The sequence below is a fragment of the Mustela putorius genome, unplaced genomic scaffold, assembly GCF_011764305.1.
Source record: "Mustela putorius furo isolate JIRA1106 unplaced genomic scaffold, ASM1176430v1.1 tig00003853_pilon_pilon_pilon, whole genome shotgun sequence".
In the NCBI taxonomy this organism is placed as follows: domain Eukaryota; kingdom Metazoa; phylum Chordata; class Mammalia; order Carnivora; family Mustelidae; genus Mustela; species Mustela putorius.
The window spans coordinates 78,510,125-78,524,941 of NW_025422005.1; the positions used below are offsets into that span (position 1 = coordinate 78,510,125).

The window sequence follows — 14,817 nt, forward strand, 5'->3', positions numbered from 1 at the left end:
TCTTGACAAGTGTGAGGTGATATCGCCCTGTAGTTTGGATCTGTATTTTCCATGACTAGTGATAATGAACATCTTTTCATGTGTCTGTTGGCCACCTGAATGTCTTTTTCGAACAAATGTCTGTTCATGTCTTCTGTCCATTTTTAAATTAGATTATTTGTTTTCCGGTTGTTGAGTTTTATAAGTTCTTTATATATTCTGGATACTAACTCTTTATCAGATATGTCATTTGCAAATACCTTCTCCAATTCCACAGGCTGCCTTTTAGTTTTATTGTTTCTTTCGCTGTGTAGAAGCTTTTTACTTTGATGTAGTCTCAAGAGTTTATTTTTTTAAAGATTTACTTATTTGAGAGAGAGAGTGCATACACACAAGCACGCTCAAGTGGAGGTAGGAGGAGAGGAGGAAAATCTCAAGCAGACTCCCTGCTGAAAGGGGAGGCGACACAAGCCTCATATCGACCCACGAGATCATGACCTGAACTAAAACCAAGAGTCAGACGTTTGATCCACTTAGCCACCTTAGTTTATTTTTTTTTTAATTTACTTTGTTGAAGATTAAGTGATCTTATAATTGTGGGTTTACTTCTGGGTTTTCTCTTCTGTTCCATTGATCTATCTATTTTTGTGCCAGCACCATACTGTTCTGATCAACACAGCGTTGAATATAACCCACCCACTTAGATGAAGTGCATCCCTTCATGTCCCTAGACTTACATTTACTACCTGCCTCTTGGAAGTGTTTATACATACGGGAAGAGCATGCAGCTCTTTTTAGTAAACACAGAGAGCATTCATCTATATCTCCATTGTGTTATTCTGTCTAGGCCGTTCCCTCAAGTAGAAATGTAAACTGTTTTCTTATTTGAAGTTCTAAAAATATATTAGAAGAAGCTTTTCCACATTAGGGAACATATATATGCCATTTTTTAATTGAAAATGAAAAAGATGGGACGCCTAGGTGGCTCAGTTGGTTAAGCAGCTGCCTTCGGCTCAGGTCATGATCCCAGCGTCCTGGGATCGAGTCCCACATCGGGCTCCTTGCTCCGCAGGGAGCCTGCTTCTCCCTCTGACTCTTCCTTCCATTCTGTCTGCCTGTGCTCGCTCTCACTCACTCTCTCTCTGACAAAGAAATAAATAAAATCTTTAAAAAAAAAAAAAAGAAAATGAAAAAGAAATTTTGTGTGACTTTGTAGTTGGTTAAAGCATTTATCATCATACAACATGACACTTTCTATATTCAACATGGCAGACTTTAAAAATAACTGGCCTATCAATTTTGAGAAATCTTTATGTAATGGGTATAGTAGCAGATGTCAATAAGAAAAAATACATTGATTTTTCCAAGGTAGCCATAAACATAAACAAATAGACAGTTTGAAGGGAGAAACTGGCCATGTCACTAATCTGAATTCAAAAAGTTCTTGAAATAGGCAAGCACACAACATAGATGGTCATAATGTGCTTTTTATTTTATTTTTTTTAAAGATTTTATTTATTTATTTGACAGAGATCACAAGTAGGCAGAGAGGCAAGCAGAGAGAGAGGGAAGCAGGCTCCCCGCTGAGCAGAGAACCCGATGTGGGGCTCGATCCCAGGACCCTGGGATCATGACCCGAGCTGAAAGCAGAGGCTTTAACCACTGAGCCACCCAGGCGCCCCCATAATGTGCTTTTTAAAAGCCATTCAAAAGTTTATTAATTTTTGGATATTATAACATTTATGAGGAAGCTAAAGCATTCCTCTTTTATTACTGAAAATATTGTTACTAGGGAGGTAAGAAAGAACTTTCTTATCAACCACCATTATCATCTCATCAGTAAATGAAAATAATAAGGCTAATAAAGACAAAGGGCTTGATATAAGGCAAATCACAGGCTTGAAACGCTAAAGCATATTACTCATCTTAATATATTATAACATTAGAATTCTTACCACTTTTCTTTAAGTTCAAAATCACTTCAATAAAAACATTTGCTAGGGCGCCTGGGTGGCTCAGTGGGTTAAGCCACTGCCTTCGGCTCAGGTCATGATCTCAGGGTCCTGGGATCGAGGCCCGCATCGGGCTCTCTGCTCAGCAGGGAGCCTGCTTCCTCCTCTCTCTCTCTGCCTGCCTCTCTGCCTACTTGTGATCTCTGTCTGTCAAATAAATAAATAAAATCTTTAAAAAAAAAAAATTAAAAAAAAAATTTGCTAAATAAGACATCTATAACTCAGTACTATCATTTTGTATGGTTAATTTCTATCACCTTTGGGGAGGGAAGTCTACGTAACATAATGACTTTCAAATTTATTTGGTAGATCAAGCTATGGGCCACTTTTAAATTAGTCTGATTTAATGGGATCTATTTTAGGTTAATTAATCCTTAGAGATATAAATTCCTTAATAAAGCAGTCAGCAGTATTTTAAAATATTAACCAAAATATTCATAAATCATGTTTAAGCAATCCATTAGCAAGACCAAAATACCTTACTTTCTGCTTCTATTTGCAGCTTTCAAAGCAGAACTCTGCTTCCCTACCTTCCCAAACACCCCCTTGTGTTCCATAACCCTTTCCCTCACATTCCATTCCCCTCCCAAATAGGAAACAATCAGATTAATTTACATCTATCAAGTGACTGCAGTTAATTTACACTACGACATTCGACATTCGCTAAGCCCAAAGTACTGGTGTATATTAAGTCAGCTAACGGTGAGATGGAAGGTTTAACCCCCTACTTAAGACTGGGACATCATCAAGCATAAAGAGAGTTTTTCTTTTTGGGATGTAGGAACAGGAAGTCTGAAATCATGCATTATCTAATGGCTGTAGTCATTTTAGGATAATGAATATCCCTTGTCCCTCCGCCCTCCCTAACACAGACTGCTAAAAACACAACCCTCCCCTGCCTCACTTTCCTTTTTTCTCTTGCCTATTTAGAATGCAGCAACTGAACACACCTGTACTAATTCAAAAAACAGGCATTAAAGGCCAATGACAGCATCTAAACACAGCACAACTCTTCTTCCTTTTTAACCCCACCCTTAACTGGCAGCTCCCAGGTTCTTTAATATTTATTTTAACTTCCTCTGGCAATTAAGATTTTGACTTCTTTTTTTTTAATTATTTATTTATTTGAAAGAAAGAAAGAACCTGAGTAGGAGGGGTAGAGGGAAAGGGAGAGGAAATCTCAAGCAGACTCCACACTGAGCATGGAGCCCAATGCAGAGCTCCATCCCATGACCCTGAAACCACAACCTGACCCGAAATCAACAGTCAGATGCTTAACCTACTGCGCCACCCAGCAGCCCCAGACTCTGATTTCTTTTAAAATACAATTTTGGAATATAACCCCTTCATCAATGGCTACATTATTGAAATATGGCTTTTTTACTTGCAGAACCCCAAGAAAATTTTGAAGACCTTACATCTCCTCACACATTCTTAAACTGACATCTAAATTTTTTCCCGTAAGTTTAAGTAGTAGGAAAGGAGTAATTTCTAACATATTGTAAATATCGCTATTTTAAAGTAAAGCTGTTATATCACCTTAAATGTATCACTCTTATCATCCTATCATCCTATCATGAAGGCCCTGCCTTTTGACATCATCCAACTCTAATTATCTCCCAAAGGCCACATCTCCAAATACCCACAGATTTGGGGGTTACAACTTCAACGTATGGACTGGGGGCAGGGCACAATAGCAACAAGTTTTCATTTGTCTGGGATAAAGGCCCAAGGATTTAACTGCTGGCTTATATAGAAGTTGCATGGTTAGTTTTTTAAGAAACAGTTTGGCAAAACTGTTTTCCAGAGTGGCTATATCATTTTATATTTCCACCATCAATGTATAAATGATATGGCTTCTCTGCATCCTTGCCAGCATTTGGTGTTGTCAATATTTTTTATTTTAGCTATTCCAGTGATATCTCGTTGTAATTTTAATTTTGCATTTCCCTAATGGCTAATGAGGTTGAACATCTTTTCATGTGCTTATTTGCCAGCTGTGCATCCTCTTCAGTAAAAGGTCTGTGCATGTCTTTTTCCCATTTTCTAATTGGATTGTCTTTTACAGTTTTGAGAGTTCTTTATATATTCTAGATACTAGTTCTTTGCCAGATATGTGGCTTGCAAACATTTTTTTTCTCCATCTGTAGCCTGTCTTTGCATCCTCTTAACAAGGTCATGCAAAGTAGAAGATTTTAATTTTGATGAGATACAATTTATCAATTTTTCCTTTTATGGATCATGTTTTTGGTATCAAGTCTAAGAATCTTTTGCCTAGTTGTAGACCCCAAATATTTTCTTCACTTTTTTCTAGAAGTTTTATAGTTTTGTGTTTTCCATTTATGTCTATGATATATTTTGAGTTCATTTTTATATAAGATTTCGGTAAAGTTTGTTTTTTTTGTTTTGTTTTGTTTTTTTGCCAATGGATGTCTAATTGCTTCAGCACCACTCACTAAAAAGGTATTTCTCCTCCTCTTGAATTGCTTTTAGGTTCTTTGTAAAAAATTAGGCATATTTTATGTGCCTCCATTCCTGGGTTCCCTAAGTTACTTCAATGATCTGTGTTTATCTATCCACTAGTATCACACTATCTTGATTAATGAGGCCATATAGTAAGCTTTAACAAAGGCTTGAGAAAAGGTGATTCCTCCAATACAAATTATCTCTAATGTAATGTATTTTATGTTTGAAAGTCTTTTACTGACAGTGTTACATTTTTCCTCAACAAAAAATCTGTCTATAAATTAAAAATAAATTTCTCTTTATTTTTTGTAATAAAAGACTTCAAGTGTTAAACCAATTTTTTCTGGTTTGAGTTTTGGTTACAATTATTATTACTAACCAATTAAAATATAAATATACTGTAAATTTTGATTTTAAAGATTCTTAAATATAATAAGGAAAACTACATAAAGGAGATGGGTGTGAGGGGAAGTCAGGTGGTCACTGCCATCATGCCACCACCACCTGGTTTGTTGCCAGAAGGAAAATGGCGGACCTGGAAGAGCAGTTGTCTAATGAGGAGAAGGTGTACAGAGCAGCAAAATTCATTATTCATGCCCCTCCTGGAAAGTTTAATGAGGTGTTTAATGATGTTTGGCTGCCATTTAATAATGATAATCTTCTTAGGGAAGGAGCAGCTCATGCATTTGCACAGTATAACTTGGACCAGTTTATTCCAGAAAAATTGAAGGTTATAAAGATCAGATATTGATAACAAAACATGGCAACTTGGGAAATGGAAAGTTTTTGGATTCCCAAAACAGAATCTCTTTCAAATTTGATCACTTAAGAAAGGAAGCAACTGATCCAAGACCATATGAAAGAGAAAATGTGTTGAAACATGGAGAACTTCTGTAGAACTGTTCTGTGAGTGTATACAAAAGAACATTATCCAAATGGGGTCTGCACTGATGTATGGCCAAAAAAAAAAAAAAAAAAAAATATGGATAGCAAAGCATTGTTGCATGCAGAGAAAGCTATCAGTTCCAAAGAAAAAACTTTTGGAGCCATCACTGGAGGTCAAAGTGGAAGTTTCCAATCACTTTTTTAACCACTCAGGCTCAGGTGGTTGGCATCTTGAAAATTCAGGTTCATTATTATGAAGATAGTAATGTTCAGTTAGTGAGTCATAAAGATATACAAGATTTCCTAACAGCATCTACTGAAGCACAAACAGCAAAAGAATTTATAAAGATTATAGAAGCTGCAGAAAATGAATAGTAGACCACTACCAGTGAGAATTACCAGATGATGTCAGACACTACTTTTAAAGCTTTACCTTGACAGTTGCCAATTACATGACTAAGATTGATTGGAACAAGATCCTTAGCTACAGGATTGGCAAAGAAATGCAGAATGCACAAGATGAACATTGTATGACCAGATCATTTAGTGTCTGCACTTTAAGAAAAATCATTGCAAAAGTATTCAAAACTGTCAAACTACCGAATCAGGTGAGCTGTTGCCACTTAAAATCACTGTAATTAATTAGTTTGGTTAGAGCACAGAGCTTAGCTAATTTACCATTATTTTTCATTTCTTTTGTTCAAAGAGGATTACAAATAAGTTCAGTTTAAGTGTCTTTTACTTTCTCTTATACCTTTCTTTCTTACAAGTAAGAGATGATTCTTCTAGTTTAATGTTAAAAGTTTTGAAGTGTTTCAAAAATAGTTTACTTATCATGACCCTGAAATTGTTTATGAAATGGGTAACTTCGGCTATTTGCCCAGCACTTTTTAATGGGATCAATCAATAATGGAAATTCTAGTTTAAGGTGGTTGATGGATTTAGTCATATATGCTGCTGAAGAAATTTGTCTCCATTTCCCCCCTCACCTTTTCCATTTATGTTAAATTAAGATTAGAGGGAAAGCATTTTCTGTATCAATTGTGTATCTGAAAGGGTTTTAAGCTAGCTTAGGGTTTAAATAAACTTTTTAAAAACAAGACCAAGATGGGAGACGCGTAATGGCGGAGGAGTAGCAGACTGAAATGACATCAAGTCGCAGGAGTTCAGTTAGATAGTGATCAACCATTTTGAACACCTACAAACTCAACAGGAGATCAAAGAGAAGAGCAGCCATTCTAGGAACAGAAAATCAACCACTTTCCAAAAGAGCTCTACGGAAAGCATTCAGGGAACAAAAATCCCCAAGAGCAAACTCGAGCAGATTTCTTAGTCTGGCCCTGGCAAGGGCAGTGCAATTCCACCTTGGGCAAAGACATTTGAGAATCACTACAACAGGCCCCTCCTCCAGAAGATCAGCAAGAACATCCAGCCAAGTCCAAGCTCACTGATCAAGGAGAACAGTGGATCTCCAGAGCAGGGGAAAGCAAAGGCATGAAAGTAATTCATGGCTTTCTTCCCATGATCCTTTAGTCTTGCAAAGTTAAATAAATGTTTTAAATTTTATTTTTTTCCTTATTCTAATATTTTAACTCTTCCTCTTTCCGCTTTCAACATTTTTTAACTAGTTTATCTTAACAATACTTTTTTAAAAAAATCCTTTTAAACCTTCATTATTTTTTTTAAAGATTTTATTTATTTATTTGACAGACAGAGACCACAAGTAGACAGAGAGGCAGGCAGAGAGAGAAGAGGAAGCAGGCTCCCTGCTGAGCAGAGAGCTTGATGTGGGGCTCGATCCCAGGACCCTGAGATCATGACCCGAGCCAAAGGCAGAGGCTTTAACCCACTGAGCCACTCAGGCGCCCCTAAACCTTCATTATTACAGTCATAATTTATCCTTCATTGTATTTAACCTTATTTTTTGAATACACGTGAGGGGGTTTTTTTCTAAAAAATTCTGGGATACAATTTCTTCTAATAGATCAAAATATACCCTAAATCTAGCACAGGGCTTTGGTCTAGTCTCCAGCCTGAGCACATTCTCTCCCTTTTTTGTTTTTCCTCTACTTTCTTTTTCTAACCAACTTATCAATTTCTTTTTTAGAATTTTTGTTTTAATTTTCATCTTTATAGTCATATTCCATCCGTTCATCATGTTTACCCTTATTTTTGTATACATATAAGTTTTTTCTTTAAAATTTTGGGAGGTAATTTTTCTAAGAGACCAAAATACACCCAAAATCAAGTGGGTGTCTCTGTTCTATTCACCAGTCTAATATATATTTATTTATTTTTAATTTCTTTTTATTCCCTTTCTTCTCCCCCTGGTTTTGGGTCTCTTCTGATTTGATTAGTGTACATTTTTCTGGAGTCTTTGCCACCCTTTTAGTATTTTATTCTGCCATTCATATATTTTTATCTGGATAAAATGACAAGGCAGAAAAACCCACCACAGAAAAAAGAACAAGAGGCAGTACCAATGGCTAGGGACTTAATCAATACAGACATTGGTAATATGTCAGTTCTAGAGTTCAGAATGACGATTCTCAAGGTGCTAGCTGGGCTTGAAAAAGGCATGGAGGATATTAGAGAAACCCTGTCTGGAGAAATAAAATCCCTTTCTGGAGAAATAAAAGAACTAAAATCTAACCAAGTTGAAATCAAAAAAGGTATTAATGAGCTGCAATCAAGAATGGAGGCTCTTGGGGCGCCTGGGTGGCTCAGTGGGTTAAGCCGCTGCCTTCGGCTCGGGTCATGATCTCAGGGTCCTGGGATCGAGTCCTGCATCGGGCTCTCTGCTCAGCAAGGAGCTTGCTTCCCTCTCTCTCTCTCTACCTGCCTCTCCATCTACTTGTGATCTCTCTCTGTCAAATAAATAAATAAATAAATCTTTAAAAAAAAAAAAAAAAGAATGGAGGCTCTTACTGCTAGGATAAATGAGGGAAAAGAGAGAATTCGTGATATAGAAGACCAAATGACAGGGAATAAAGAAGCTGAGCAAAAGAGAGACAAACAACTACTGGACCACGAGGGGAGAATTTGAGAGATAAGTGAAATAATATTAGAGAAGAATATAAGATGAAATAATATTAGAATAATTGGGATTCCAGAAGAAGAAAGAGATTGAGGGGAAGAATGTATATTAGAGCAAATTATAATAGAGAATTTCCCTAATATGGCAAAGGGAATAAGCATCAAAATCCAGGAGGCACAGAGAATCCCCCTCAAAATCAATAAAAATAGGTCCTCACTCCATCATCTAATAGTGAAATTTACTAGTTTTCGTGACAAATAGAAAATTCTGAAAGCAGCTTGGGACAAGAAGTCTACAACATACAATGGTAGAAATATTAGATTGGCAGCAGACTTATCCACAGAGACCTGGGAGGCCAGAAAGAACTGGCATGATATATTCAGAGCACTAAACGAGAAAAGCATGCAGCCAAGAATACTATATCCAGCTAGGCTATCATTGAAAATAGAAGGAGAGATTTAAAAAAAAAAGCTTCCAGGACAAACAAAAATTAAAAGAATTTGCAAACACCAAAACAGCCCTACAGGAAATATTGAAAGGGGTCCTCTAAGCAAAGAGAGAGCCTAAAAGTAGTAGATCAGAAAGGAACATAGACAATAAACAGTAACAGTCACCTTACAGGCAATACAATGGCACTAAATTCAGATCTTTCAATAGTTACCCTGAATGTAAATGGGCTAAATGCCCCAATCAAAAGACACAGGGTATCAGAATGGATAAAAAAACAAAACCCATCAATATGCTGTCTATAAGAAACTCATTTTAGACCCAAAGACACCTCCAGATTTAAAGTGAGGGGGTGGAAAATAATCTACCATGCTAATGGACATCAAAAGAAAGCTGGGGTGGCAATCCTTATATTAGATAAATTAGATTTTAAGCCAAAGACAATAATAAGAAATGAGGAAGGACACTATAACATACTCAAAGAATCAGTCCCACAAGAAGATCTAACAATTTTAAATATCTATGCCCCTAACATGGGAGCAGCCAACTATATAAACCATTTAATAACAAAATCAAAGAAACACATCAACAATAATACAATAATAATAGGGGACCTTAACACCCCCCTCACTTAAATGGACAGATCATCCAAGCAAAAGATCAACAAGGAAATAAAGGCCTTAAATGACACAATGGACAAGATGGACATCACAGATATATTCAGAATATTCCCTCCCAAAGCAACAGAATACACATTCTTCTCTAGAGCACATGGAACATTCTCCAGAATAGACCACATCTTGGGTCACAAATCAGGTGTCAACTGGTACCAAAAGACTGGGATCATTCCCTGCATATTTTCAGACTACAATGCTCTGAAGCTAGAACTCAATCACAAGAGGAAAGTTGGAAAGAACTCAAATACATGGAGGTTAAAGAGCATCCTACTAAAGAATGAATGGGTCAACCAGGAAATTAAAGAAGAACTGAAAAAATTCATGGAAACAAATGAAAATGAAAACACAACTGTTCAAAATTTGTGGGACACAGCCAAGATGATCCTGAGAGGAAAGTATTTAGCGATACAAGCCTTTCTCAAGAAACAAGAAATGTCTCAAGTACACAACCTAACCCTACACCTAAAGGAGCTGGAGAAAGAACAAGAAAGAAACCCTAAACCCAGCAGAAGAGAAATAATAAACATCAGAGCAGAAAACAATGAAGTAGAAACCAAAAGAACAGTAGAACAGATCAACAAACTAGGAGCTGGTTCTTTGAAAGAATTAATAAGATTGATAAAGCCCTGGCCAGACTTATCAAAAAGAAAAGAAAAAGGACCCAAATTAATAAAATCATGAATGAAAGAGGAGAGATCACAACCAACACCAAAGAAATACAAACAATTATAAGAACATATTATGAACAACTATACACCAGCAAATTTGACAATCTGGAAGAAAAGGATACATTCCTAGAGACATATGAACTACCACAACTGAATCAGGAAGAAATAGAAAACCTGAACAGACCCCTAACCAGGAAGGAGACTGAAGCAGTCATCAAAAATCTCCCAACAAACCAAGAGCCCAGGGCCAGAGGGCTTCCCAGGGGAATTCTACCAAGCATTTAAAGAAGAATTAATACCTACTCTCCTGAAACTGTTCCAAAAAATAGAAATTGTAGGAAAACTCATTTTAGGAGGCCAGAATTACCTTGATCCCAAAACCAGACAAAGACCCCATCAAAAAAGAGACTTACAGACCAATATCCTTGATAAACACAGATGCAAAAATTCTCACCAAATACTAGACAATAGGATCCAACAGCACATTAAAAGGATTATTCACCATGACCAAGTGGGATTTATTCCAGGGCTGCAAGGTTGGTTCAGCATCCACAAATCAGTCAATGTGATACAACACATCAATAAAAGAAAGAACAAGAACCATATGATACTCTCAATAGATGCTGAAAGAGCATTTGCCAAAGTACAGCATCCTTTCTTCATCAAAACTCTTCAAAGTGTAGGGATAGAGGGTACATACCTCAATATCATCAAATCCATCTATGAAAAACCCAAAGCCAATATCATTCTCAATGGGGAAAAACTGAGTTTTTTTGCTAAGATGAGGAACATGGCAAGGATATCCACTATCACCACTGCTATTCAACATAGTACTAGAAGTCCTAGCCTCAGAAATCAGACAACAAAAAGAAATAAAGCATCCGAATCAGCAAAGAAGTCAAACTCTCACTCTTTGCTGATGATATACTATATGTGGAAAACCCAAAAGACTCCACTCCAAAACTGCTAGAACTTTTACAGGAATTCAGTAAAGTGTCAGTGATAAAATCAATGCACAAAAATCAGTTGCATTTCTATACACCAATAACACGACAGAAGGAAGAGAAATTAAGGAGTCAATCCCATTTACAGTGGCATCCAAAACCATAAGACACCTAGGAATAAACCAACCAAAGAGGCAAAGAATCTGTACTCAGAAAAAAAAAAAAAATCTGTACTCAGAAAACTATAAAGTACTCATGAAAGAAATTGAGGAAGACACAAAGAAATGGAAAAGCATTCCATGCTCATGGATTAGAAGAACAAATATTGTGAAAATGTCTATTCTACCTAAAGCAACTTTTGTATTTAATAATACAATCTCTATCAAAATACCATCAATTTTTTCAAAGAAATGGAATAAATAATCCTAAAATTTATATGGAACCAGAAAAGACCCCAAATAGCCAGAGGAATGTTGAGGGAAAAAGTCAAAGTTGGTGGCATCACAATTCCAGAATTCAAACTCTATTACAAAGCTATAATCATCAAGACAGCATGGTACTGGCACAAAAACAGACACATAGATCAATGGAACTGAATAGAGAGCCCAGAAATAGACCCTCAGCTCTATGGGCAACTAATCTTTGACAAAGCAGGAAAGAATGTCCAATGGAAAAAAGACAGTCTCTTCAAAAAATGGTGTTGGGAAAATTGGAAAGCCACATGCAGAAAAATGAAACTGGACCATTTCCTTACGATGCACACAAAAATAGACTTAAAATGCATGAAAGACCTCAATGTGAGACAAGAGTCCATCAAAATCCTTGAGGAGAACACAGGCAGCATGCAGCAACTTCTTCCTAGAAATGCTGCCAAAGGCAAGGGAAACAAGGGCAAAAATGAACTACTGTGACTTCATCAACATCAAAGCTTTTGCACAGCAAAGGAAACACTCAACAAAACCAAGAGACTACTGACAGAATTGGAGTAGATATTTGCAAATGACATATTAGTAAATGGCTAGTATCCAAAATCTATAGAGAACATACCAAACTCAACACCCAAAGAACAAATAATTCAATCAAGAAATGGGCAGAGGACATGAACAGACATTTCTGCAAAGAAGACATCCAGATGGCCAAGAGACACATGAAAAAGTGCTCCACATTACTTGGCATCAGGGAAATACAAATCAAAACCATAATGAAATACCACCTCACACCAGTCAGAATGGCTAAAATTAACAAGCTAGGAAACGACAGATGCTGGGGAAAGGGAAACCCTCCTACACTGTTGGTGGGAATGCAAGCTGGTGCAGCCACTCTGGAAAATAGCATGGAGGTTCCTCAAAAAGTTGAAAATAGAGCTGCCCTATGACCCAGTAATTGAACTATTGGGTATTTACCCTGAAGATACAAATGTAATGATCAGAAAGGGTGCATGCACCCAAATGTTTATAGCAGCAATGTCCACAATAGCCAAACTATGGTAAGAACCTAGATGTCCATCAACAGATGAATGGATACAGAAGATGTGGTATGTATAGATATAGATAGATATATCTATACATACACACACACATACACACACACAATGGAATGCTATACAACCATCAAAAGAAATGAAATCTTGCCATTTGCAACAACGTGGATGGAACTAGAGGGTATTATGCTAAGTGAAATAAGTCAATTAAAGAAAGAATTATCATATGATCTCCCAACATGAGGAATTTGAGACCAGAGTGGGAGGCTTGAGGGGTAGGGAAGGAAAAAATGAAAGAAGATGGGATTGGGAGGGAGACAAACCATAAAAGACTCTTAATCTCACAAAACAAACTGAGGTTTGCTGAGGGGAGGGAAGGTGTGGAGAGGGTGGCTGCGTTGTAGACATTGGGGAGGATATGTGATATGGTGACTGCTGTGAAGTGTGTAAGCCTGACAATTCACAGACCTGTACCGCTGGGGCAAATAATACATTACATGTTAGTTTAAAAAATAATAATAATAAAAATAAAAACAAGGCCAATATCCAGTGCTGCTTTGAGATTCTGAAATTAAATGAAGATACTTATTTCAGAAACACATGCAATGCTTTTTTTTCTTGTGACAGTTACACAAATTAGCTTGAATTCCATATGTCCCTGAGTTATTTTTATCATAGAGCCTCAAAGGTATTATAATATGGTATATTATAATATATAAAATCCTGAACTCATAAAAAATTAAGTTAAAAAATTAAAAAAGAGATGGGTGAGATTTTTCTTCTTCAATTAGTTCACAATTCCATGCAGTGACTATTATTTATCATCAGAATGATGGTGTTCGGCACCAATTCTATCCCTACTCTTAGTTTTCATAAAGTTAAATGGTGAGAAACTGGTTTCGCATAAATGAGAAGAAGAAAAAGGAAGTCTTGTTAGAGCAATTACTTCTCAATTCTTTAAAATTTTTTGAACGATGTTTAAAAAAAGATAACAGTAATATACCATAAAAATATACCTATTAGTATATTACTTAATCAGCAAACAAATCTATTAGGTTCTTCTCTCAGTTCTGTGAGAGCAAAAAAGTGGAGACTATTTGAATTGCAAAAGGAACTTTTATCTATCATTATGTGAGTTGGTGTCCCTTAGTCATCCACTATCTTCACACTGACACCAATCTTTTTAATTTTGCCCTTTGGCGCTCTGGGGTTTTTACATCCAGGGACCTTTGGGAGATCTGATATAGAGCAGTACACCTTTCTTTCTTAATGGTATGAGAAGGGCAACAGTGAAGGAGAAGGAGGAGAGCAGACCTTGCACCTCCATCAGAAACACATTCTCAGGCAGAACAATGTTAGGAAAAGTACGTGGGGAATTTAAAGATCTACAGACTGGCTCCCTCCAACCATCTATGCCCCATACTCCTTGAAAAGTGTACCCAATTTAAAGAAAGAAGGGAGGTCTGCATCTGCCATCCACAAGATCAACACCAGCACAGGGAGTCCACGGAAGTAAGCAGTAAATGCTTTTTGATGAGAGAAACTGCAAGAGCAAAATGACAGGCACCGAAATAGCAACATGATCTATCAAAAGAAGAACCCCACTTAAAAGCTGAGAATCAGACTGAAGCAAATGAAGCTGTTGCTTAAAGCATAATAATTAAGGCCTTTACATTTACCAAACTACTCTGCTCTCACAGAATAAAAAGGCTTGTTTATCCCTCCTCTGTCCTAGGGGAATAAATTATCTCATGAACCTTTAATTCACCCCAAGTGCTATTTAAAAGCTAAGAAATGTTTAAGCAATTCATTACATTAATATAAAAATCTTTGCAGGACAGAAGTACGATCAAAACCAAAGGGTAGGAAGCACTGAGCAGTGGAAAGGATATGCTGTCTGATGGTAGTGCCCAGATCCCAGTTTTTGCCCGGCTGTCCCCTGCTCTTTAGGCAGATCTCAGATAACCAACCCTTCAACAGCAAGGTTCTCCAACCAGCTGGCCAAACAGATGTCCCGACACTCATTAGCAGGTCACCTATTTTAGGTATTTATTGTCCACGGAAATGCCTGATGCTTTTTTTGCTTATATTTAAAATTCATTTATTACTTATCCATCAGTGCCAAAACAACTCCCAAAACTTCCCAAAGCAACCGGTGAATTCTAGGAGAGCAGAGATCTACCAAGCCACTGCTTTAAGTTCAGCCCTTACCTGATGCAGAC

The 14,817-nt window shown here is 36.9% G+C and overlaps 1 protein-coding gene and 1 pseudogene across 1 annotated transcript in view; one reads left to right on the forward strand and one right to left on the reverse strand.

Annotated features, from left to right (window-relative positions):
* The window catches only part of DIPK1A (divergent protein kinase domain 1A), a 124,190-nt gene that overhangs the window by 89,720 nt on the left and 19,653 nt on the right, over positions 1 to 14,817 (reverse strand). The gene's annotated exons all lie outside the window — the stretch shown is intronic.
* LOC123387364 lies at positions 4,984 to 5,658 on the forward strand (annotated as a pseudogene).